At 40.5% G+C, this 24,792-nt stretch overlaps 1 protein-coding gene across 1 annotated transcript in view; it reads right to left on the bottom strand.

Annotated features, from left to right (window-relative positions):
- Window positions 1-24,792, bottom strand: part of LOC148031988 (uncharacterized) — a 39,651-nt gene that overhangs the window by 12,514 nt on the left and 2,345 nt on the right. The gene's annotated exons all lie outside the window — the stretch shown is intronic.

Here is a 24,792-nt window from a genome sequence, read left to right as displayed (position 1 = left end):
GTGAGACCCCTCAACACCATAGACACCAGCCTACAGACCTGTCTAGCCCAATCAAACCCCAACCACCACTAGGCTTAATCCCCTCTTATGAGGGACGATCAATCCTTACTTTGGCCTCGGATTTGGCTAAGAATACAGGGGATGACTTAATCACTTGCATTTGCTGCTTAGATGCCACCTTCATGACATTTGCTAAAGGCCATGACCGGCTAGACTTAGGTCTCTTAGATGAACCTATGACCATGGAAATGTGTACATTCCCTTGCTCTCGGGAAGAATGAGACGAGGAGGAGAGATTACAGAGATGGAAGTGTTCTTTCAGGCTTGTGGACCAAGTCCTAGAAGCCCGCCATAGTCTCCAAAGACGAGAAGAGAATAAGAACTAGAAGAAGAAAGGATGGAGAAGGAGAGGGCTAAAAGACACACCAAGAGAAGGCAAGAGAGGCCAAGAACTCTATCAAGTGAAAGAACTGAAACTAATGGTGAGGAAGAACAGACCTAGTCACCCCAAAGGAATCCCCAAAGACCAAGGAAAGAGACTCCCCAAAAGCAACAAAGGGAAACTAAATAAAGAATGACAAAGAAGGAGAAGGAAGAGCTACTAAAAGCATAAAGAGAGTCCAAGAAAGTCGAAGAAAAGAGAAGAAGCAAAGAGAAGGTTGAACTATAGAGAATAGCAAGAGAGGGAAGAAGTGGAGTATAGAGTGCAAAGGGAGAAAGAAGAACAAAAGAGATTGGAAAGATAGATTGAGTGCCTAACAAAGGAGAAAGAAGAAATGGCATAGAAATGGAAGGGGCAGGAGTCGACAATAGTGGCCCTGTCACAAAGGCAAAGTGAAAGCTTGGAAGAAATGAAAAAGAAGGCAAAGGAATGGGAGGCCAAGAGTGAGAAGAAAGTGAAAGACCTGGCAAGCCATTTGGCCCTTGTAGAAGGAAGCAGAATATTGGTAGAAAGTAGGGTAGACACCACTAGGCAAGCCTAGAGGCCCAGCAACATGCCTTCCTCAACACAATCTTGGACATCACACTCTCTAAAGAGGAGAAATTAGTTGATACACTTAAAAGGAAGTTGGAAGTAGCTCGCAAGGCGATAAGGCAAGGGATGTGCTTCCAAGTCTAGGGGCAACAAGAGTTAGTCTCACTAGGCAAGAACAATAAGAAAATCTACTGAGATCTGGCTCGACGCTGCACGAAGTGAATGCATTAGGAATCCAAAAGGAACATCCATAGGAAGCAAAAGCAACATCAAGTCATGACGGGGCGCGACGACCACCTCCCTTGCTACAACCAAAACCCCTCAAGAACAAGATACCACAACAAAAAGGAAAGCCGAGGCCAAAAAGAAAAGAGCTAGAATGCTTGAACATGCATGCAAAAGAGCAAAAACACAATCGCATGAATTCTTAGAGCCTCTTATCCCACTGAAGAAAGACTTCTTACCCATGAACTAGAACACGGAGTTATCACTGTGGGAGCAGTGGGAAAACTGCCGGCAACCCTTTGATTTCAGTTTTTGATACCCAACGGCCGTGAGCAGAGTGCTATCAACTGAAGTGGTAAAGGAAGTGATTGCCATGGGAAGAAGGCTTGGTGACCGATGGCTCACTGAAAGAGAGAAGAATCCAACCGTGTGGGGGACAAAATCTCCAGACTACTAGGAAAATAAGGTTGAGGAGGTACCCCACAAGGTGAAAGGCCATGAATCCCAACCTAAGTGGAGGAGAAGAGTCTAGAATGGTAATGTAGATGCTTGGATGTCGTTTTGTGGCTCCTTCCCCTCTGAATGAAATGATCTAACCTACCTATCGTATCCTAGAAGGGTAGGAGTAGATTTTGATGTGACATCCATGGCCGACACAACTTCCCTAAGATCTTCAATGTTAATGCCATAGAGCTTGAGGAAGCACTCACTTTCTCAGAAAAAGACTTAGGGGACTCCATGGCCCACTTCTTAGGCGAATTCTCTTCTTGCCTATACCTCGCCTTTGTAACAACATGTAAGTATATTAGATTACTTAGGACACTCCTCAAGCAACACCTTGCACTTGCAGAATACCATCTTCTGTTGCTCTTTTTTATATTAATGTGGGAATAGATAGTTGTGCCATGACTCGTGGCTGATGTTGCACGCCGCTTTACTCTCGTCATTTTGCATGGCCCTCCTTGAGGACATGAACAATAGCCATTTCACCAGCTGTATCCATACATTTTTGTCTACCACTCCTCTCCATGCTAGGATAGGCCAAAAAGGGTATATGCTAAGTAAAAACTTCCTTGGTAAATCATTGAAGCCTCCTACCTCCCCATCTCACACTCAAGAGCTCGAGGAATAGATCCTCAATTTTGTAATGCCCCTCGAAGGTCATAATCAAGAAAAGAAAAGAAAGAGAGAGAGAGAAAAAAATAGGGGCCATATTTCTCCACTACTAAGAGTCACCATCACTGCACCTAGGGTGTACAATAACCCTTTTCCCCATTGCACACTTAGGGCACATCAAGGGCAAGACACACCAAGGGGAGCTCATGCTCACCTTTGGTTAGACTTGTCTCCCTAAGTCACGTCCAGAGCACCTCCCCCTACACAAACTGGGTCCTTAAGTGTGGGACAAAACCTAGGTCTTAGACCCAACTCCCAGTTACACATAACAAGCACATGAACACAACACAAATGAGGTAGGCACATCCCCAGGAAAGTGCACAATCTTTCCTTTTTCAGGTATAGTGAAGGCAATGAATCCCCAACTTCGAAGGCCTATCATACACTCCAATAACTGGTCTGCAAGCTCTCAGCTTAGGAATGCCAAGCTTTCCGTGGATTGGTATGGGTCAGGGTCAAGGTCCTCAATTTGAGTGTAGTCGGATTAAATATTAATAGAGATTTGACCAAGCCCATGATAATAGGTGACCTTTCTTCCTAAAGCAAAATAGTAGTAGCAAAATATCAATGATCATTGATAGGTCATCATCAATCTGATGAATGTAAGCTACCAAACCTCACTATAGTCCTACCAATGACGCTTATAACAACTCTTCCTCTGCTTCCCCCATTATAATTTCCCAGGTGACCCATAGCAGCATCCAAGTTCTAGCAATTTCTTCAGTAACCCTAACCAAACAACTAGCTTCCAGCATGCACAAATGAGAGTCCTAGGTCCTGCTACAAGAGTTTGATTTGCAATTGCCATGGCCACCCATCCAGCCCCTAAGCCCTCATCAGTACCCTGCTAGTGTGCCATGGGTCTGGCACTTGTCTAGGGGGGGAGTAATCTTAACCCCTAAGCCCTCATTAGTACCCCGCCAGTGTGCATGGGACTGGCACTCGTCTAGGTCCTGCTACAAGAGTTTGATTCGCAATTGCCACTGCCACCCATCCAACCCCTAAGCCCTCATCAATACCCCACCCCAGTGTGCCATGGGATTGGCACTCAACTAGGAGGGGAGTAATGTTAACCCAGTGCAAGGCAAAGAAAAAGAAGGCATGATAAAATACAAGAAAATCCTAAAAATGCAGACACAATGGAAAAAATGGTGAAGAACTGTAAGGAAAGTCCCCCAAAAATCTAAGGTAAGTGCAAAAGGCAGAAGGCGCATGTTTAAATGCAAGGTGCCCCTAAAACTTTTCTAAAAGAGCACGAGGCTCCCTCCTGTGCAAATTGTAAAATCTAGATGGGCGTAGATGAAGGGATAGGGTGGAATAGAATGGAGTAGGAAAACAGGACCTTGGCAAGATACCCAATCATATAAAAAGGGATGGGTGCCCAAAAGTTTTAGGGCTTATATGTAAACCCAAAAAGTGAAGGAGAAGCTCATTATTTGGTGTGTGGCTAAAGTGGTATGTTCTTGTCTTCTCTTCTTATTGCTTGCTTGTGCTTGTGCTTGAGAGAGGGAGTGTGAGAGGGTGAGGGAGTGAGTAAGTGAGGGTGAGGGACCGTGGTGGAGAAGCTCTCCATCTTCTCCTCTCTGCTTCTCTTCTTCTCTTCTCTCGTCTCGCACATCCATCTTCAGGTTGATTCCTGCAAGTTGTGTCAACAAGATTTCCATATAATTCAAATGAGTTGCAACTGAGGTATTACTTTGCATGTCGAGCCAAAAAAATTCAATTAGTAAACCATATTTTGAGGATTTTGAATGAGCTCCAAATAAGGTTTCTAATCGATCCCATGTGGTGTAAGAAATTTCATAATCATCAACATGATGAATGTAGCTGTCATCAACATGATGAATGTAGTTGTCATCAAGTTTGAGCTTGATAATAGCTTGAGCCTTACCATCATTTTTATCCCATACAACTAAAAGTGCAGATTCTCTTGCTTTATTCTCTTGACCACTTGTGATTGACCACAAGCCTTTCTTCATTAGGATCAGTTTGATCCTAGTTTGCCATGTATGGAATCCAATTCCATTGAATCGGGATGTCGGTGAGTCCTTGCCCATTTTGAGATTGCAAGATCAGCAGCAAATCAACTCCAAACAATTCCAATTTCAGTTGAGCACAAGTGCTAAGAAGCATTAGGTGATTAGTATCAAGAGATACTATACAATTTGGTGACTATGATGCCCTTGAAGTTGGAATCTTCAAGATCTGATGCAAATATGAGTCTTCCCCTCCTTGATTTGATGCTAGAGTTGCAAAAAAAAAAAAAAGTTTTGATTAGAGGAAAAGCTGATTGTGTTAACTAACATTAGTGCTAAAAGCACTAGATGAGTTTCTATGGACACTGTTTCTTGAAATGCTTGAGAATCTTATTAAGATTTCCTCTCCTTGCTGGTAAATAACTTGAATGCTTGTTGAAGACTGAGTGCTAGAGCAGATTAGAGAGTTAGTGACTTGATTTGAGCCACAAGAGTGAGAGAAGGAAGTAAAACAAGAGCTTGAAGCTTGATAGCTATGGCTGGCCTCTTTAGGGTTTTAACAAGCAACTGGTTTTTTCCTTATTGCAACACATAGACTCAATCATTTTACAAACCCTCTGAGTTGGAGATAGAGTGTTTGTGTGGCTTCAATTGCCCTATGGTCGTGGGCAACATCAATGCACATGCAGGTTGAATCGACGGTACGAACTAAAGATGGCGCAAACTGTACATCGATCTGTTGCAGGTGCAATGCTGGAGCAGAGAAGCAACAATGTTAGGATTTGAAGTGATAGGGAGGCGCCTAGAGGGAAGGTTTGCCCAGAAGGAAGCATGAGCTGAAATGGCCTGGATTGGGAGCTTCAAGTCCTCCATTGAAGGTGGGTAGCTATGGAGGTAGGTGAGAGATCCAAGGAAAAGTGGAGGGAGTCAAAAATTCAAACTGAAATGACTCAATTAGTGGCCTGATGACTCTCTGACTTAAAACCCACTCCGACACCATGTTAGAATACTGAGAATGCATGCTATGGAGGATCATTGATGAGCAAATAGACAATCATAATGAGGCAGAAGCATTGACAAAGAAGAAGAACTAATATTATCCAAGCATAATGCAAGTGCAACTGATTGATAATGACTGATGGAATGAGTGTGGGGATGAGTGCCTTTATAGGCTTACAGTAGGTGGTATTGGTAGGTGGAGATAGGTGGAAAGGGACCATGGTATACAACAACCATGGTTTTAATAAATCATGCATACATGACGTAGTCTAAGGCTTTATTTGCAGTTTGTTTCTTTGCCTTGTTTGCCCCATACAAAGAGGCTATGGTGGATGTGATTGCACGTTTCTCAACACCCCTTCTCAATCACAATCATAAAAGACACTGAGTATATAGAGGCTATCATGAGTAGAACCTTGCTAAGTGTAGACATGGAAGAAACAAAAACAACCATACAAAGCTAGAGGCTGTTACAAGGCCTCACTGTGTGTAGAGGCTACATGAAGAGTTTAGGAGCTTATGGTGGGAACATAAGGCAAGTCCACATATTAAACTTTTAAAATAGTTTATCATCAAAAAATGAGCTACAAAAGAGAGATTGGTGATCCTTTTGATCTTGGGTTTCTTCTTCTCCTTCTTCTTCAATGTTGTCTTCATCTTCTTTGACTGTAGCAAGACATGCTCTTTGAGATTTTTTCTTAGCATTGCAGAATTTCTCAATATGCCTAGGTTTCTTACAAAAGTCACAGACTACGCTCTTCTTCCCTTTCACATAGAGGAGTCGTTGGTCTCGTCTTGGGATGTTTGTTTCTCCTTTGTTATTGATCTTCTTCTCCTCTTCCAGGAGAGAGGCTTTGATGTCCACAAGTTTTGGCCTTGGCTTGTTGATTAATGTGGTAGACACATTATCAAATTCAGGTGGAAGACTTTTGAGAAGCACTCCAATGCAAATGTCTTCATCCATCTTTAGATTGATTCTTGCAAGTTGTGTCAACAAGCTTTCCATATAATTCAAATGAGTTGCAAGTGAGGTATTACTTTGCATGTCGAGCCTAAAAAATTCAATTAGTAAACCATATTTTGAGGATTTGGAATGAGCTCCAAATAAGGTTTCTAATCGATCCCATGTGGCGTAAGAAGTTTCACACTCATCAACATGATCAATGTAGTTGTCATCAAGTTCGAGCTTGATATTAGCTTGAGCCTTATCATCATTTTTATCCCATACAACTGAAAGTGCAGCTTCCCTTGGTTTATTCTCTTGACCACTTGTGATTGACCACAAGCCTTTCTTCATTAGGATCAGTTTGATCCTAGTTTGCCATGTATGGAATCCAATTCCATTGAATCGGGATGTCGGTGAGTCCTTGCCCATTTTGAGATTGCAAGATCAGCAGCAAATCAGCTCCAAACAATTCCAATTTCAGTTGAGCACAAGTGCTAAGAAGCACTAGGTGATTAGTATCAAGAGATACTATACAATTTGGTGACTATGATGCCCTTGAAGTTGGGATCTTCAAGATCTGATGCAAATATGAGTCTTCCCCTCCTTGATTTGATGCTAGAGTTGCAAAAAAAAAAAGTTTTGATTAGAGGAAAAGCTGATTGTGTTAACTAACATTAGTGCTAAAAGCACTAGATGAGTTTCTATGGACACTGTTTCTTGAAATGCTTGAGAATCTTATTAAGATTTCCTCTCCTTGCTGGTAAATAACTTGAATGCTTGTTGAAGACTGAGTGCTAGTGAAGATTAGAGAGTGAGTGACTTGATTTGATCCAGAAGAGTGAGAGAAGGAAGTAAAACAAGAGCTTGAAGCTTGATAGCTATGGCTGGCCTCTTTAGGGTTTTAACAAGCAACTGGTTTTTTCCTTATTGCACTGCAACACATAGACTCAATCATTTTACAAACCCTCTGAGTTGGAGATAGAGTGTTTGTGTGGCTTCAATTGCCCTATGGTCATGGGCAACATCAATGCACATGCAGGTTGAATCGACGGTACAAACTAAAGATGGCGCAATGCTGGAGCAAAGAAGCAACCATATTAGCATTTGAAGTGATAGGGAGGAGCGCCTAGAGGGAAGGTTTGCCAAGAAGGAAGCATGAGCTGAAATGGCCTGGATTGGGAGCTTCAAGTCCTCCATTGAAGGTGGGTAGTTATGGAGGTAGGTGAGAGATCCAAGGAAAAGTGGAGGGAGCCAAAAATTCAAACTGAAATGACTCAATTAGTGGCCTGATGACTCTCTGACTTAAAACCCACTCCGACACCATGTTAGAATACTGAGAATGCATGCTATGGAGGATCATTGATGAGCAAATAGACAATCATAATGAGGCAGAAGCATTGACAAAGAAGAAGAACTAATATTATCCAAGCATAATGCAAGTGCAACTGATTGATAATGACTGATGGAATGAGTGTGGGGATGAGTGCCTTTATAGGCTTACAGTAGATGGTATACAACAACCATGGTTTTAATAAATCATGCATACATGATGTAGTCTAAGGCTTTATTTGCAGTTTGCTTCTTTGCCTTGTTTGTCCCATACAAAGAGGCTATGGTGGATGTGATTGCACGTTTCTCAACACCCCTCCTCAATCACAACCGTAAAAGACACTGAGTATATAGAGGTTGTCGTGAGTAGAACCTTGCTAAGTGTAGGCATGGAAGAAACTAAAGCAACCATACAAAGCTAGAGGCTGTTACAAGGCCTCACTGTGTGTAGAGGTTGTAGTGTGCAGAGGCTACATAAAGAGTTTAGGAGCTTATGGTGGGAACATAAGGCAAGTCCACATGTTAAAATTTAAAACAGTCTATCATTAGAAAATGAGCTACAAAAGAGAGATTGGTGGTCCTTTTGATCTTGGGTTTCTTCTTCTCCTTCTTCTTCAATGTTGTCTTCATCTTCTTTGACTGTAGCAAGATATGCTCTTTGAGATTTTTTCTTAGCATTGTAGAATTTCTCAATATGCCTAGGTTTCTTACAAAAGTCATAGACTACGCTCTTCTTCCCTTTCACATAGAGGAGTCGTTGGTCTCCTCTTGGGATGCTTGTTTCTCCTTTGTTCTTGATCTTCTTTTCCTCTTCCAGGAGAGAGGCTTTGATGTCCACAAGTTTTGGCTTTGGCTTGTTGATTAATGTGGTAGACACATTATCAAATTCAGGTGGAAGACTTTTGAGAAGCACTCCAATGCAAATGTCTTTATCCATCTTCAGGTTGATTCCTGCAAGTTGTGTCAACAAGCTTTCCATATAATTCAAATGAGTTGCAAGTGAGGTATTACTTTGCATGTCGAGCCTAAAAAATTCAATTAGTAAGCCATATTTTGAGGATTTGGAATGAGCTCCAAATAAGGTTTCTAATCAATCTCATGTGGCGTAAGAAGTTTCACAATTATCAACATGATGAATGTAGCTGTCATCAAGTTTGAGCTTGATAATAGCTTGAGCCTTATCATCATTTTTATCCCATACAATTGAAAGTGTAGCTTCCCTTGGCTTATTCTCTTGACCACTTATAATTGACTACAATCCTTCATGCATAAGGGTATTGAGGACTCGTTCTTGGGCTCACTTCTTGTCTTGGCAGCGCGCTTGTATTCCTCATCGTCTGAGAATGGTAGATTGATAGTGGCAAGCACGTGCATCCAATCTAGCTCATCCTCTAGACATGGTATGTACTTTGTCAGTGGCCCCACGTACGATTCTCTAACTAGATTATCACCTTTCAATAGAGTAGAGATGGCCTATAAGTCAACTAGTGTAGTCTTTCAAGTGTTCATCTCCATCCTCACTGATTTCGTTTGATTACCTACAAAGATTAGACCGTTACCCTAGTCTTAAAAGACTCATGCATTCCTCATCCAAGGTCAGCCTAGCATGATATCATTTTCCACACCTTTAACGACAACGAAGTCTACTTGGAATTGCACTCCTGCAATCTTCAATGGCCAATTCTTCAACACTCTGAATGGTTTCACCCTCATTCCATTGGCTAGTGTGACTTTGAACCTAGCATTCTCGACAAGCGGGTTACCTCAAGCCTAGAGCACTGCATGGCTAAGCACACTTATGCATGCCCCCATGTCTACAATCCCCTTTCTCGTGGCATCTCCTAGTGCCAAGACTAGTAACATAGCATGCATCTCTATGCCTTCTCAGAAAGCATTAACGTGTAAGGATTTGGGCATCGAGTGCAGCATTAGACTAGGTATCTGCGTGACTGTATCATTGTCATGCAAGTCGATTGCTCCTGACTCTACAAGTCCTGCTACCCACTGCTTTAGCTCTGGCCATAGTGTCAAATTTTGCCGAAGCAAGATTCCTAAGCTCAGAGTTACAGGGGTGTTGACTAGTGTCATAAGAAGGTTGCTAGCTGCTTGTCTCTCTCCTAACTTTGCATTCCCTAGCCAATGGCCTTGATTAGTTTGCTTCATTGGTGTTCTTGTGCTTTTCCTAAGAGGAGGTGCTTGAGGTGCAGTATCGTCTTTTGTCCATGGGCGCGTTGGTGAAACTAGTGTGCTTGCACAAGAGAGGTCATCTAGATTGTCCTCCAAGATAGGCTCAGGATCCTTGATCTTGTATATTGCCTCAAGTTGGTGCCTTGGGTTAGGATATTTGCCGACTCGTGCACTCCTTTTTTGTGCCGTCTTTGGAGCAGGTCTCCGCTTCTTCATCTATAATTTTCTTGCCCTTTGGCATCGTTGTAGAACTCTCAATCTTGTGACTTTTTCTTTAGTCTTCTTCCTTCTTTGCCTATGGCTCCTTTTCCCTATTGAGGTGGCGTCTAAGTTACTGGGTCCTAGCAATGATATGCCTGCTTGTTTTGTTTATGCTCGGGTCATCACATGCAATGGGATGGGCGTAGCCTCCCCATCAAGCATTTTGATTCCAAACAAACCCAATGATATAGATGGTATGATTGCTAAGCTAGTGGTTGGTTTTTGCTTAGGATAATCTACGAACAAGTGAGTGATTCCACACTTCGCACACCTAAGGTCTGCCTTCTATCAGTTAGCTAGTTCCCTCTCAGGGCAGCACAAAGAGATGTGGCCTGGGTGTCCGCATGTCAACACGTAATCGGGTCTTGGGATGGTGACCCAAGCCTCTACCCCTACCTCTTCCTAACGCCATCACCGGAACCAGTCTATAATCCATAAGGATTGGGTTTCCCTCTTCGTCATATGAGATGTAAGGGTTCACATAGGCTTCCTCTTTGCATGGGTCCTCTACATAGTGGACTGGAGCATCACTCAGTGGATGGGTTATGAAGGGTCCCAGTGACCTAGGTATACCTATGGGATTGATCTCTATCCTAGGAATGACTGGTTTAGCATCATTAGGTGCTAGAAGAGCCAATGCGGCTCCCCTCTTGAAGAATTTTGGTGGCAGGTTCCCAAGGTATGTTTGGTTGTAGGCTTGTGGATATGGGATTCTCCTCGGTAGCCTATAATGCATGGCATCATGGTTGAATCTACCGCAATCAGCATAAGGTCAAGACCTAGAGTCCTAACACTCGATTGAAAGGTGGTTTTTGACACAATACACACACTGGACATGAGGCTGTATAGGTCTCCTCACTAATTCTTGCAATCTAGCTAGCTCCATTTTCATCTCGGCTAGCTCTTGGCTCTGGTCATGGACTTTTCCTTGTCTTGCATGGTCTGGCATGATCCTTCACTAGACATAGTGGCTCTCTCTAAAGTTCTAAACCTATCCTCATCTTGATTCATACTCCTGGAGCTTCTTTCCTTTAGCTAATCGTCCACTCATATAGATTCTTCAAAGACTCTGGCCAGCGCCTCTCTCTACAAACTTGAGTTGCCTGCTAAGGCCTTATAGAGCTCTTCGTTGTGGATTCCATTGATAAACATTGTGGATATAGCTCTCTTTGTTCGTTGTTCATTGGTCGGGATCCTCTTAAAGAGACTCTGCACATGAGTAACATAGTCCCTAATGTCCTCCTTGTCCCTCTGCTTAACGTTCATCAATCTCACTATGAGGTTGTCAAAATATCCCGCCTCAGACAATCTCTCAATGAAGAGACTCTTGAGGTCATTGAAGTTGGTCCTATCCGCCGTGTCTAAGCTAGTATACCACATTTTGCCCTTATCACCTAGGCATAAGCCAAAATCTTGTGTGCATTGAGCGAGGTCAGTGAAGCCATTTGCCTCGCAGACTTGCTCGAACTGCTCTACAAAGCTATACGAGTCGTCACTAGACTAATACTTATCTAGTTGCTTCGCGACTGCAGGGATTTTCAACTGGCTCCTAGAGCCTTGGTTGATTCCTAATCCTGCTAGCAATGTGGTTGCCAAAGCTGCTCCACTTTTCTCTGCATCAATGTTGTCTAGGAGTAGATTCATGAGAAGCTCGCTCAACGTAAGATCTGCTTCTAGCGCTCTCTCCCTCTCTACGTTTGGTCATGTTCGATTCCTATTGGCTAGAGCTAGTATTTGATGGGCCTCTCGCATCTCCATATCTCACTGCAAGTTCCTAACTTGCTGCTCTTGATTGTATGATGTCGTGCACTACAACTCTTATCGTGCTAGCTTTCTCTCTTCCTCAAGGTTAGCTATGATCTCCTACTAGCCTACCTTGATGGTCTACCTTCACTTGTAGGTCATATTTCCCTATCATTTGTTGGATCTCGATCATGAAATCCCTCACGTGTAGCTCATCATTTTCAAAGTTCGTGCATATCCCTGCCATGCTAACAGTTTCTTGGTCCGCTAGGCTGCTTATGAGAGGTTGGGGACAATTGCGGTTCCAATGGCACTCGCTTCTTGCCCTTCTTGGTGGTCTCGTGGTCCAAGGTTCCGTTCTATGTTTGGGGTCGTCTCCTACTAGTGGGTTTGTTCCGTTATTATTTCTGAGTGCATTCCTTTTTATTGCAACCAATCCTCAACTTATATTCACTCACTGTGCATGTGGTGTCTTTTTTGTGCACGATGCGAAATCAGGCTTTGAGCTTTCTTCAGTGCACTTCAAGTGTTCATGTTAGAGTGGTGTGCGAACGCAAAGAAACAGTTATCGTGTTCACTCCACTCTCTTTGTCCTAGCCTAGTTTGGCTCTAAGCATGATTATTGGCCACTCTTGGGTCTGCTAGGATTTATGTTGTGTCGTCCTACTCGGTTGGGCTACAGTCTATGCATTGATTGGTAGGGTCGATCAATTATGGTTTTGTTTTTTACAACCTCAGCCAATTCTCAGTCATCCGATTCTCAAAATCGAACAAGCTGATTATTATCAACTTCGATTGATTTTGGGTTTAGCCAATTTTGGGCTTTATCCAATTCTCAGAATTAGACTAGTTAAATCGAATGGGCCGATTCTCTTGGACTGATGTCCGATTTTTGGTGTGCTGATTTTGCCAATGGGACAGTCCGATCTTCAATCATCCAAATCAAACAAGCCGATTTTCCCCCGAGGCAATCAGGGCTGACAGGGTTGATTGTCTGATTTTGGGAATCGAACGAGGCGATTCTGCGTGATGAGTTCATCGAAAAGGCACAAATTTTCCCAATTCAATCCAAGGTGGCAAGCACCTATTGTCAAACTTCACAAGAACATTAAACAACAACCAGGGCTCAAGTTTAGCTCACCTGGGATGATGGAAACGCCCGTATGCGAGGATCAAGGAGCCAACTCCCATGATACTCTCTCTCTCTCTCTCTCTCTCTCTCTCTCTCTCTCTCTCTTCCCCCTTCCTTGGGTCTTATACCCCTGGGCCAACACCCAAGGGTTGCCCCATGCTTGCTCTTGCGTTTCCGGTGGAATCTTGCCCCTTTTTTGCCCACTTTTTGCCCTTGTTTTCTTGGGCATGTTTGACAGCAACAACCCTACAACGGTATGCTTTGATTTCCAAATCAAAGGCTACTCTAAATGCAACAAAAATCACAATCAAAGTACTGATGCTCTTGCGTTTCCGGTGGAATCTTGCCCCTTTTTTGCCCACTTTTTGCCCTTGTTTTGGGCATGTTTACAGCAACAACCCTACAACGGTATGCTTTGATTTCCAAATCCTAGGCTACTCTAAATGCAACAAAAATCACAATCAAAGTACTGAAATGATTCCTCCTACTTCTCAAATCATTCAAAACACAAAATACTTACTTGCTTTGAAGATTAAACTCCCAAATCTCTTACCTACAAAGAGCACTGATTCGAGATGAACCCTACTTTGACGCTCGATTTGAAGCGTGCAAGTGCTCAAGCTTGAATCCGTTGGTCTCGGCAACAGAACCAAAATGTAGAGGTGAGCTCAAGCTCAACCGCGAAGACCCACTAACCACTTATTCTTTTTCAAGTATTTCAAGCGAGGACAAATGGCTATCTCTCACCTAGCCAACGCACGTTCGATCCTATGAGTGTAGGGAGCTTACATTGATGCTCGATGGAGTAGCCTCTTCCTCAATCCCTCCGATAGCTCCACGATTTGAGATGCAAGCTCAAGCATCCTCAACCCTCCACCTTGCTCCATCCTCCATAGCTGCGAGCGTGCAACGAGAGAAGAGAAAAAGAGAAGTAGAGAGGAGAAGGTGGAGAGATTCTTCACCGCGGTCCCTCACCCTCACTCACTCACTTCCTCACCCTCTCACACTCCCTCTCTCAAGCACGAGCACAAGCAAGCAAGAAGAAGAGAAGACAAGAGGAGAAGAGACCACTTTAGTCACACACCAAATAATGAGCTTCTCCTTCACTTTTTGGGTCAATATACAAGTCCCAAAACTTTTGGGCACCCATCCCCTTTTTACATGATCGGGTATCTTGCCAAGGTCCTCTTTTCCTACTCCCTTCCATTCCACCCTATCCCTTCATATACGCTCATCTAGATTTTACAATTTGCACAGGAGGGAGCCTGGCACTCTTTTATTCCGCCTTTTGCACTTGCCTTGGATTTTCGGGGGCTGTCCTTACACTTCTTCAACATTTCTTCCATTGTGTTCATATTTTTAGATTTTTCTTGTATTTTATAGTGCCTTCTTTTTTTTGCCTTGCACTAGGGTTAATGGCTTGTTTGTTTAGTACTTAGCATGTAGCAAACTTAGCAACGTGTGAAGTTGTTTTGATAAGCTAGTCTTCTCAATCTTTGTGTTAAGTTGCAGTCCTCCTTATCAATTGGAAATATGCGTAAATCTCATTTGTTATATTCTCATTGCCGGTCTCATGTATCCAAAGAATGACATGTGCATGCAATGAGCCTCTATGTTGGACCTCGTACCTAACAACATAACATTGGACACATCCAAGGCAATCATCCTTTGCAAGGATGTATTACTTGAAGAAAATGTGAAACTTGATATGGAACATGAGTGTGCATTCTACCAGGCAATCTTTCCATGAGAAATCTAGATTAAACTCACATGCTATTGATTCTAATTTGTTGGATCTCTGACCATCATGTATACTTGTGACTTTGTCTGCAGTAAGTGTGAGAAAGAGGTGTGGCATACCCCAAACATCAACCATTATAATTAGATTCTTCAAGTTTCATCTGTGACATGACGGAGAGCCTAGTATTGATGAAAGAACGCTATAGCGAAGTATATTTCACACCATTTCTTCATTTGAGATGTTTTTATTTCCATGCTTGTAGTTATCAATGTCTTCGTCTACATACAAGTTAAGTCTTTATTGAGTCAATTCATGTCTATTTGTAATGTACTAGGAGGATTGGACTTTCAATCAATGTTTGAATCTCATGGTGACTCCACTCGATGCATCTAAGTTCTGGTAGGAGAGATATGGCTAGCTTTTCTCTTCTCAATTGAGCTTATGTTCGTGTTTTTCCATACTTGTGATAGTTTTGGGATCTTTTCATATTGTTTTAACAATATATTTCTTTCTTGCTCTTGGTCGATCTATTTGAGCTCACTTCTCTAATTCATTATTTAGTCACTTCAACTCATAAATTTTGAAAAATTTGGACATATTTGAGCTCACTTCTCTAATTCATTGTTTTGTCACTTCACTCATAAATTTTAAAACATTTGGACATATTTCTATCAATAATACTTTAGTAGTAATACTTTTGTACTTTGAAACTTGTTTGACAAGACATTTGAAAGTGAATACATTCCTTGAGTATGTACATGTAGTATATGATAAGTAACAACTTTTTTTTTCAAAATACTAAATCTTCTAAGGTGGACGAATACATTAACATTTACAAACATTATATTCTGTTTTGATTTTAAGTCACTATTTAATCCTACTATCCCTTACATATTCTATATCCATTGCTTTGACTACATTTGACTTTTTAAGGTAGATTCTTATTGATCCCACCGTTATTTAATGTGAAGGAGAGAGATGATGATACACAAAGAAACAAAGATTAACTCATGCTTACACTTAGCATGTTGTCTAGGTCCTATTTCTATATGGCTTGGCACTTAAGGATACTATGTTTTGCATAGATGAATTGTCACATGTTTTTCATATACTTGGTACTTTAAGACTTATACTAGCCCTCATACTAGTCACTTCTTCTAATGTGTCATGCAACTCACATGCAAGGTTTATAAGCCTAAAGTACATTTGAATGTAGATTTTTTTATGTGGCCTTTCTTTGCATGTTTGATGCTTTATTCTCTTCTTGAGTTATTTATTGTCTTCCTTGTGCGCATTATCATGCAAGCATTCTTTCCATCATCATGAATAAGACAAAGTAAAATGTGAACAAGTATCAATATTGCCTATGCAATAGTTAAGTTTTATGGATTTGAAAAAAATATCTTGGAGAGAACTTGGCTATGTTATATTGTATACACAAATAGTTTAAAACATAATAAGGAGTGTGAATGAAAGAAAAAATGAGACACAAAGACGAAAGGTTGCATCATCATTCATTTAAAATTTATGCACTTTTTTTGTGTCATGCAACTCATAATGCAAGGATTTTAAGTCTAAAGGAGTGTAAAAGAGAGAGATAATGATACACATAGAGAAAGATTAAATGATGTTTGCACTAAACAAGCTATCTAGGTCCCATGTCTATAGGACTTGGCACTTAGGACACTATACTTTGAATAGAAAAAGTATTACAAAACAAGTTATCTAGGTCCCATCTATAGGGCTAGGCACTTAGGACACTACGCTTAGAATAGACAAATTATTACATGTTCTTGTTATAGCCTATAACTTAAGCCTTTTGTAAGCTACTTTTTCTTATGTATCATGTTACTCACATGCAACATTTATAATTTTCAAGACCATAAGAACGTAGAATGTGATAGGGGCCTTCTTTTTATATTTCATGCTTCATTCTCTCACTTAGTTATTATTTGTGTCTTCCATGTACGCACTATCATGCTAACATTATTTCCATCTTGTCAAATAAGATAAGGGGATATAAGAACAAAGACCAATCAAATAAGATAAGGGGATATAAGCAAAAAATAATGTATAGTGTCTCTCTTGGAAATAATATTACAACAATTTGTGCTCTACCTAGAAATTCCTAATTATTATGTATATATTAGAAGGGTGAAACCTTAAACTTTCTTATGTTTTGCAGATAAAAAGTTTAAAAATATAGCGAGTGTAAAATAAAGAAAACAATACACAAAGACAAAAGGTCACCTCATTATTCGATTATGTATGATTCTTAGGTCCACGCCCATATGAATTGATCTTAAGGAACGTTTTACTTGGTGTAGACAACTTGGGACCTAAACATGGGACTTAAACACCATGGTCCCATGGTCTAGTCATATTCATAACTAAGGAGCACAACATGGTGTTTAGGTTCCATGGCATAGACATACTTATGGCTTGGAAGTAAGAGAAACCATTGGTTATAATTTGCAACTTTACAAATACTTACACACATTGCCTTGTATCCATTAATTGTTTGACACAAATGAACAAAAAGACTAAATTCTACAAAAATATTGTAAGATATCTCTATTTATATCATTTGTCTCTAATACCATGCCTTGACTTCAATAATAATTCTTTCACATAGCCCATTCTCATTCCATCTTAAAATTTGCATTTAGTATCACCTTCCTATGCCCATTATGAACCGTTTTGTAACGTTTTATGGTTACCATACTTTGATAATGATGTGTGTAAACACACTCAGGACTGTAGGGACACTTCTTTCCCTCTTTGTAAAGTTTCAACCTCAACCTTGTATATATGCCTATTCACTTTTAGTGTATAATTAGTCTTGCAAATCTTCTCCTGACACATCTCTCAATGTACCTTAAGTTGTGCTCTCTCAAGCTTCCTCTTCTCATAGTTATGTACTTGCATTCCTACAATCCTAAATCCAACAATTGGTATCACATCGGGTTTAGACCTCTTAGATAGAGTCATCAACACCTCTACTTGATTTCCTAATATTGGAATGAGATTTGATGAGCATTCTCAAAGCAAAATATACTTTGTTTTGGCTATTATGTTCTCTTGTGCAAAATCTTTGACGTCAAAATTGGAAAGACATCTTGTTGGTATTTCAGAGCTAGAAATGCATAAGAAACAATAGAAATAGATGTTGTTGAGAATGTTGTAGGTTTTCCTCCAGTTAATACTAGAGCACAACTTACCATGATCCCATATATTCGCTTATGTAAGATAGCTAAGCATGCTTGGGATAAACTTGCATGTTTGTATCAAGGAAGAAATTAGGCTTATGTTGCTTACATGCATAAGCAATTAGAGTGAACATATGGATGAAGATGACTCCATGGACAATTTTTCAAAGATCTTAAGGAGCACTTGATTGTTACAGATGAGATTTTCCTAGACAATTCACTTGTGCATATGCTTTTCATCCAATGATGAAAGGAAATGCAAATGCTTTGTCGTTTGATGAGTTGGTTTCTATTTTGCTGCAAGAAAAATAATCTAGGAAAAACATGTCCATTATGCATGTTCCAGATCAAGCTTTTGTGGCTAGTCAAAAAGGTAAAGAAAAAGCTTAAAAACAAAGAAGGATGATAAGGATAAGAAAAAAAAAAGTCAAATATTTTACAAGTATTGTAAGGTAAATGATCATGTCATTAAGGACAATTGTCCTAGATTGATTGCAAAATAGGCTAAGAAGATAGAGGCTACTATGGCTATTGCAAATGTATCTCCTTCTAAATCAAAATCTGCAAATGTTGTGCAGGATACAAAGTTGGCATTTGGTGCATAATGTAGTTATGACCCTTCTTTACATGATTCTTACATGTCTATTTTGTGGATTCTGACATATGGTACTTTGAAACTGGTGCCACGAAGCATGTTGCTTCATTATGCAGTCTATTCACTTCTCTCGAGCTTACCCCTAAGGGCATGACTATGATGTGTGCCAATAACTCCTCTTATCCTATTAAAGGACTTGGAAAATTGTACTGACTATTGTAAATGGTAATACTTTCACACTTATGGATCCTCTATATGTACTAGACATTTTTAAGAAAATTGTTGTCAATTTTTGCACTTGCCAAGATTGGCTTGATCGTAAAGTTTGTTGATGATAGATGTACAATTTATGATCTCTCTTATTGTGATACAATTATTGCATCTAGTTTGTTATATCATGGGTTCTACAAACTCAATCATTATAGTAAATGTGTGAAAGATGTGGCACACACAATTGCATATTCATAGGCTATTTTAGATACAAAACTTTGGTATGCACATTTTGATCATTTGAATTTTGCTAGTTTATTGCACCTAAAGAAATCTGATATGTGTCTTCATTCCCTACTCTTGAGGCACTTGGAAAACACATTTATGAAGGCTACATATTAGGAAAAATGCAATGTTCTTCATTTCCAAAAAATGGTTTAGTGAGAGTTTTCAAAAATTGTAGCTTGTAAGCAATTGATGTTTGTGGTCCACTACAAACGTCTTTTGGCAACTACTTGTACTTTGTGTCTTTCATTGATGACTATTCAAGGCATGCATGGGTGTATGGTTTGAAAGCTTGTCAATGTGGTTGAAATTCTTTTTGGATGTAAAGTGAGTGCTCTGTGTTCAGATCAAGGGGAGAGTATATGTCTAATAATTTTAATACATATCTAGCTCAATGTGGATCAAACACCAAGGTACAATGCCATATACACCACAGCAAAATGGTGTAGCTAAAATGAAAAACAAATAACTCATGGAGATGCATTAGAAGCTCATAATGGGTGTGGAATGTACATTAATCAGATAGCAAAATTGCACTTTTGAATGGTGATTTACATGAAGAAGTATGTGTTTTCAACCTCGTGGTTTTGTGTAAAAGGGGCAAGAAAACATGTGCAATTTGAAAAAGGCATTGTATGGCCTAAAGCAAGCACCTCAAGCTTGGTATTACATGCATGTATCTTCTCATACTAAGCACCTTGAGCTTGGTATGAAAAGATAGATGCATACTTGATTGCACATGATTTTCAAAATATTCCAACTGAGAGCACTTATACGTCACACATAAAGGTGGTAATGAGACACATATTGTTGATTTTAAGGCCAAGTTGAATTCAGCTTTTGACATGTCAGATTTGGGTATATTACATCATTAGTATTTAGGCATTCAATTCAAGTAGTGTGATGGAGGTATTGCTTTGTGCTGTCAAACAAAGTATGTTGAGACATTATTATAAAGATTTGGTCTTGAAGACTACAAGCCTATTGCTACTCCTATATGTTGAGATGACAAGCTCAACACATACGGACATTAATGATGGACCACCTGGTTAGATGGTTCCACACGTCTACACTTAGCACGTCGGTGGTCATTATGACTCTCACATGGCCACTGACTCATTACTTATTATATTCAGGTTATTACACCTATTTTCAGCTGGCATAGGTATAGCACCGGTCGACTAGTGTAGTCGGTTATGCATCGTTTGGCTTAGTAGGCCACTTTCCTTTATGTTGTATCTTATCTATACTTTGTGTACATTGTAAAGTGTGTGGAAGAAGAAGAAGAAACCAGCAAGAAAACGTTTTGGCCTCCATCTCTCTTCTTGTCTCTTGAGTGAGCTTCTCCTTGTGCATTCTGTGTGTTCGGCACAGCATCTTGAGTAAGTCCCCTCACCACGCAATTCGTGGCATGGTATCAAAGTTGCACCACTAATTGAGGCTGGTTTGGAAGGCTAAAGCAAAGGAGAGGAGCCAACGATTCGAGCAAGCAAGCAACGGGTAAGAAGCTCTTCTATTCTCTACTTCTTCTCTTGGACAATGCCTGTGGAGGCACCGGAAGCAGGGCAGAGCAAAAATCTCAGATTGCAGTGAGATTTGGTGTGCGTAAAGAGTACTGTGTATTCTGCAGATAGGCCCTTTAGGGCTTTCCCGCTGTTATTTTGATCATCCGAGGTCATTTCAGGCCGCGTTTTAGACTCGCAAGGTTGCGGACAGCAATTCGAGGTATCCTGTAATTTCAGCTGTGTCTATCGTATACAGGTGCATAGGTTACAGATTTCAGATCTATAAGTTCAAAGGTGTTTACCAATGAATAAACACAAGGTTTATCTGCAAACTGGTTGCAGGTTTCATATATTGTTGAGTAGACACTAAAAAAGGCTGTCTGGTGTATTGTTATACACTACATGTTAAGGGTTGTAGAAGATTTACTTGCTGTTTGGTATTAGTTTTGTGATAATGACACAGAACAGTGGAAGCCCCATCATTGAGAAGCTCAACAAGATCAACTACTCTTCATGGAAGTTCCGTGTCATGAACTTCCTTATTGGAAAAGGCCTCTATGAGTTTGTTTCAGGTGAAGAAAAGGAGTCGGAGGTGAGTGATCCTCCAACTGCAGAAGAGACAAAGGCAAAAGACAAAAAGGTCATGTATTGGCTGTCTGCAGTAATTGACAATAATATGCTGGGACATATTAGAAATGCAGAGAATTCATATGTAGCTTAGACCATACTTAAAAGTATGTTTTTCGTAAATACAAAGGCACGAAAGATTCAACTCAAGCAAGAGTTGAATACATTGAAGAAAGGGAAGATGTCTATCAATGAGTATGCACACTGAAGGTAAGGAGCATTGCAGATGCCTTGGCAGTGATTGATGCAATGCCCGATGATGATGATTTAGTATTGTCTACCTTGGGTGGACTTAACAATGAAAAGGCTTGGAAGTCTTTTGTAACTTCCGTATATGTCAAAAAGCCATTTTCAGATTTTGATGAGTTGGTCTCCCTTATAATCACTGAAGAAATCAACATGCAAAGTGAGACATCTGAAAAAAGTGGTGACCATGTCCAAGCTTTCTACTCCGGTTCAGGAAGGGGATGTGGCAGGTCCTCTTCAAGAGGCCATGGTACAGGACGTGGTAGTGACAATCAGCAAAACAGATTGAATCAGCAATTTGACGATATGCAGGTTTCAAGAGGTCGTGGTAACTTTAGAGGCAGGGGGAGCTTTAGAGGAAGAGGTGGATGGCAGAACAGAGGTTCTAACAACTCTGGTATTGTGTGTCACTACTGTGGCAAAACAGGTCATATTGTAGCCCAATGTTATGCTAAGAAAGATGATATTCCCAGTGGTAAGTTGCAACAAGGAAACTATGTATCATCTTCACGACAGAATGAAGACAAAAATGAACGTCTGTTTGTTATGCAGCATATGTTGAATGTTGTTACAAGAAAGGGAACACATGATGATGTTTGGTATGTTGACTCAGGTGCATCCAATCATATAACTAGCCATGCAGAATGGTTTGGAGATATGCAGGATTTGCAAAATACAGGTTATGTGCAGACGGATGATGATTCATGCCACCCAATCTCACACATTGGAAAAGTTCCCTTGTCCTTCCATGATGGTAAGACAAAGAGTCTTTCAAATGTATTACATGTGCCATCTATTACAAAGAACTTGGTGTCAGTCGGTCAGATAGTAGAGCAAGGGCTGCAAGTCTGATTTAATGCAAAGGACTGCTTTGTAGAAGACTTCAATGACAAGTGCAAGTTGGTTGCAAAGGGAAGTAGATTTGGACGTATGTTTACTCTGGATGCTGGAATTCCTACTATGAATGCTGCTACGTATGCTAAAGGAAAAGGTGTTGTTGCAGATATTGAAATTTGGCACAAACGCATTGGACATGCAAATGTACAAAGGCTGAGATTAATGCAGTCCAAGGGGTTAGTTACAGGTTTGCCTACATTTAGAATTGCAGAATTTCATAAGGTATGTGAAGCATGTCAGTTTGGTAAGCAGACAAGACAACCCTTTTCACATGACAGAGATGTAAGCATAAATATCCTTGATGTTGTGCATACAGATATTTGGGGGCCTACACAAAATGTATCTCTTGGAGGCAGTTCATACGTTGTCACATTCATTGATGATTGTTCTAGAAAGCTGTGGGTATATTTTATGAAGGAAAAGAGTGAAGCATTTGAGCACTTTAGAACTTTCAAGGCTGCAATTGAAAGAGAAACAGGCTTGAAAGTAAAGCGCTTGAGGTCAGATGGAGGGGGAGAGTACCTCTCGAATGAGTTGTGATTTTCTGAGGTCTCATGGGATAAAGAGACAGTTCACATGTAGGTATACCCCACAATAAAATGATGTTGCAAAAAGAAAAAATTAGGCATATTGCAAAAGTTGCACGGGCATTAATGGCTGAAAAGAATATGCCTAAACATTTTTGGTCTGAGGCTGTCCATACTACTATCTACATTATGAATAGAACTCCCACAGTTGCAGTTCATGGGATGAATCCTGAAGAATGCTTTACTGGCAAGAAGCCTGATGTATCGCACTTGAAGTTATTTGGATGTGTTGCAGATGTTCATGTGCCAGATGAGCTATGGAAGAAGCTTGATCCAAAGGCAGAAAAATGGGTCTTTATTGGATACTCTTTAGAGTAGAAAGGGTATCGCTGTTATAATCCTGTCACATGTAAGTTCAGAGTGAGCAGGGATGTCATCTTTGATGAAATGAGCAGTTGGTATGCATCTAGTGGTGATGCATTGGATGATGATGATGATCATGACACTCATGTGCAAGCTGAAAAGCAAGAGTCACGGACTCTTAGTGGACCAGAGACATCATCTGGTAGTCCTTGGTTTGGGAGACTAAGAAGTAGCTCTACATCTTCAGGTGCATCTAGTAGCACTACAGGTAAAGACAAAGGAAAGAATAAAGTGTCAGATGGCATTGATACAGTTCTTGATGGAGACTCCAGTGGCTCAAAGAGCTTGGATGATGAGCTTGGTATTCCTTCTGTTAGGACACCAGGTGTACAAAGAGCTCATAGTAATGTAAAGGCTCCATTGAGTGATCCGGTGATACGAAGATCTAGCAGGATCAAATACCTTGTTAAAAGATTTAGTTTTGAAGGTTATGAAGCTCACCATTATGCTTATATGGTGAAACTAGTTGAGGATGTTGAGCCCACTTGTTTTGAGGATGTTATTGGTCATACTCATTGGGATGCAGCAATGGATGAGGAGATGGCTACATTAGAGGCCAATAAGACTTGGGATCTAGCATCATTGCCGAAGGGCAAGAAAGCTATTGGATGTAAGTGGGTTTATAAGATTAAGCACAATGCAGATGGTTCTATTAGTAGGTACAAAGCTAGGCTGGTTGCAAAAGGCTATGCCCAGACATATGGCATAGATTATGAAGAAACCTTCAGTCCAGTTGCTAGGATGGCAACTATGAGATGTGTGATTGCTTTGGCAGCAGCAAATGGATGTGAAGAATGCCTTCTTGCATGGTGATTTGCAGGAAGAGGTGTATATGGATCAGCCAGCAAGTTACAAAGATTTAGAGCATCCCATGTATGTGTCCAGGTTGAAGAAGGCGCTCTATGGGCTCAAGCAAGCACCTAGAGCATGATCTGATAAGATCAGAGAGTATCTTGTCAATATTAGCTTTTATTTTTATGATGATAATCACTCACTTTATGTGAGAAAGGGAGATGCAGGTTTGGTTGTCCTTTTCTTAGTTTGGGACTTAGCTCCATGGTCAATCAGCTTTGCTTGTAATATTAAAGAATACTTTCGAGCTTCAACATTCTGGTAAGACCCAACCTATATTAGTTGAGAAGAAATGACTTAAGAGAAATTCATTGCAAGTTATGACTGTCATCCCTTGCCATAGTATCTCTAATCATTTGCAAGTTCTAGGCTCAAATTAGATGCAACTCATTTTACTCAGGTTAACTGTAGTTACAAGGAAAGAGTTTATTCCAACATAAGTTATATTTCATGTCGACAAAATTTCTAGGATTTCTAATCATCCTGAAGAGGTGTTGTAGGTTCTAGGTCTTTGTCTTCATCCGATTCCTCTATATATCCAAAGACAGCACTTGTGTAGCTTCATTACAGTATGGCTTGGATATGTTGTCCAAATATGGTATGACAGCATGCAAACCACTTTCAGTCCCGTTGGAGCAGAATGTAAAGTTGAGTGCTGATGTTGGGGATGAAATAGAAGACCCTACCATGTTCAGGAGGATAGTGGGGAGTTTGATCTACATGAC

The sequence above is a fragment of the Lygodium microphyllum genome, chromosome 8, assembly GCF_053477565.2.
Source record: "Lygodium microphyllum isolate KBCC chromosome 8, Lygodium_microphyllum_v1.1.10, whole genome shotgun sequence".
NCBI classification, from domain to species: domain Eukaryota; kingdom Viridiplantae; phylum Streptophyta; class Polypodiopsida; order Schizaeales; family Lygodiaceae; genus Lygodium; species Lygodium microphyllum.
The sequence above is the reverse complement of the archived record's forward strand: the minus strand, read 5'-3'. Positions and strand labels throughout refer to the sequence as shown.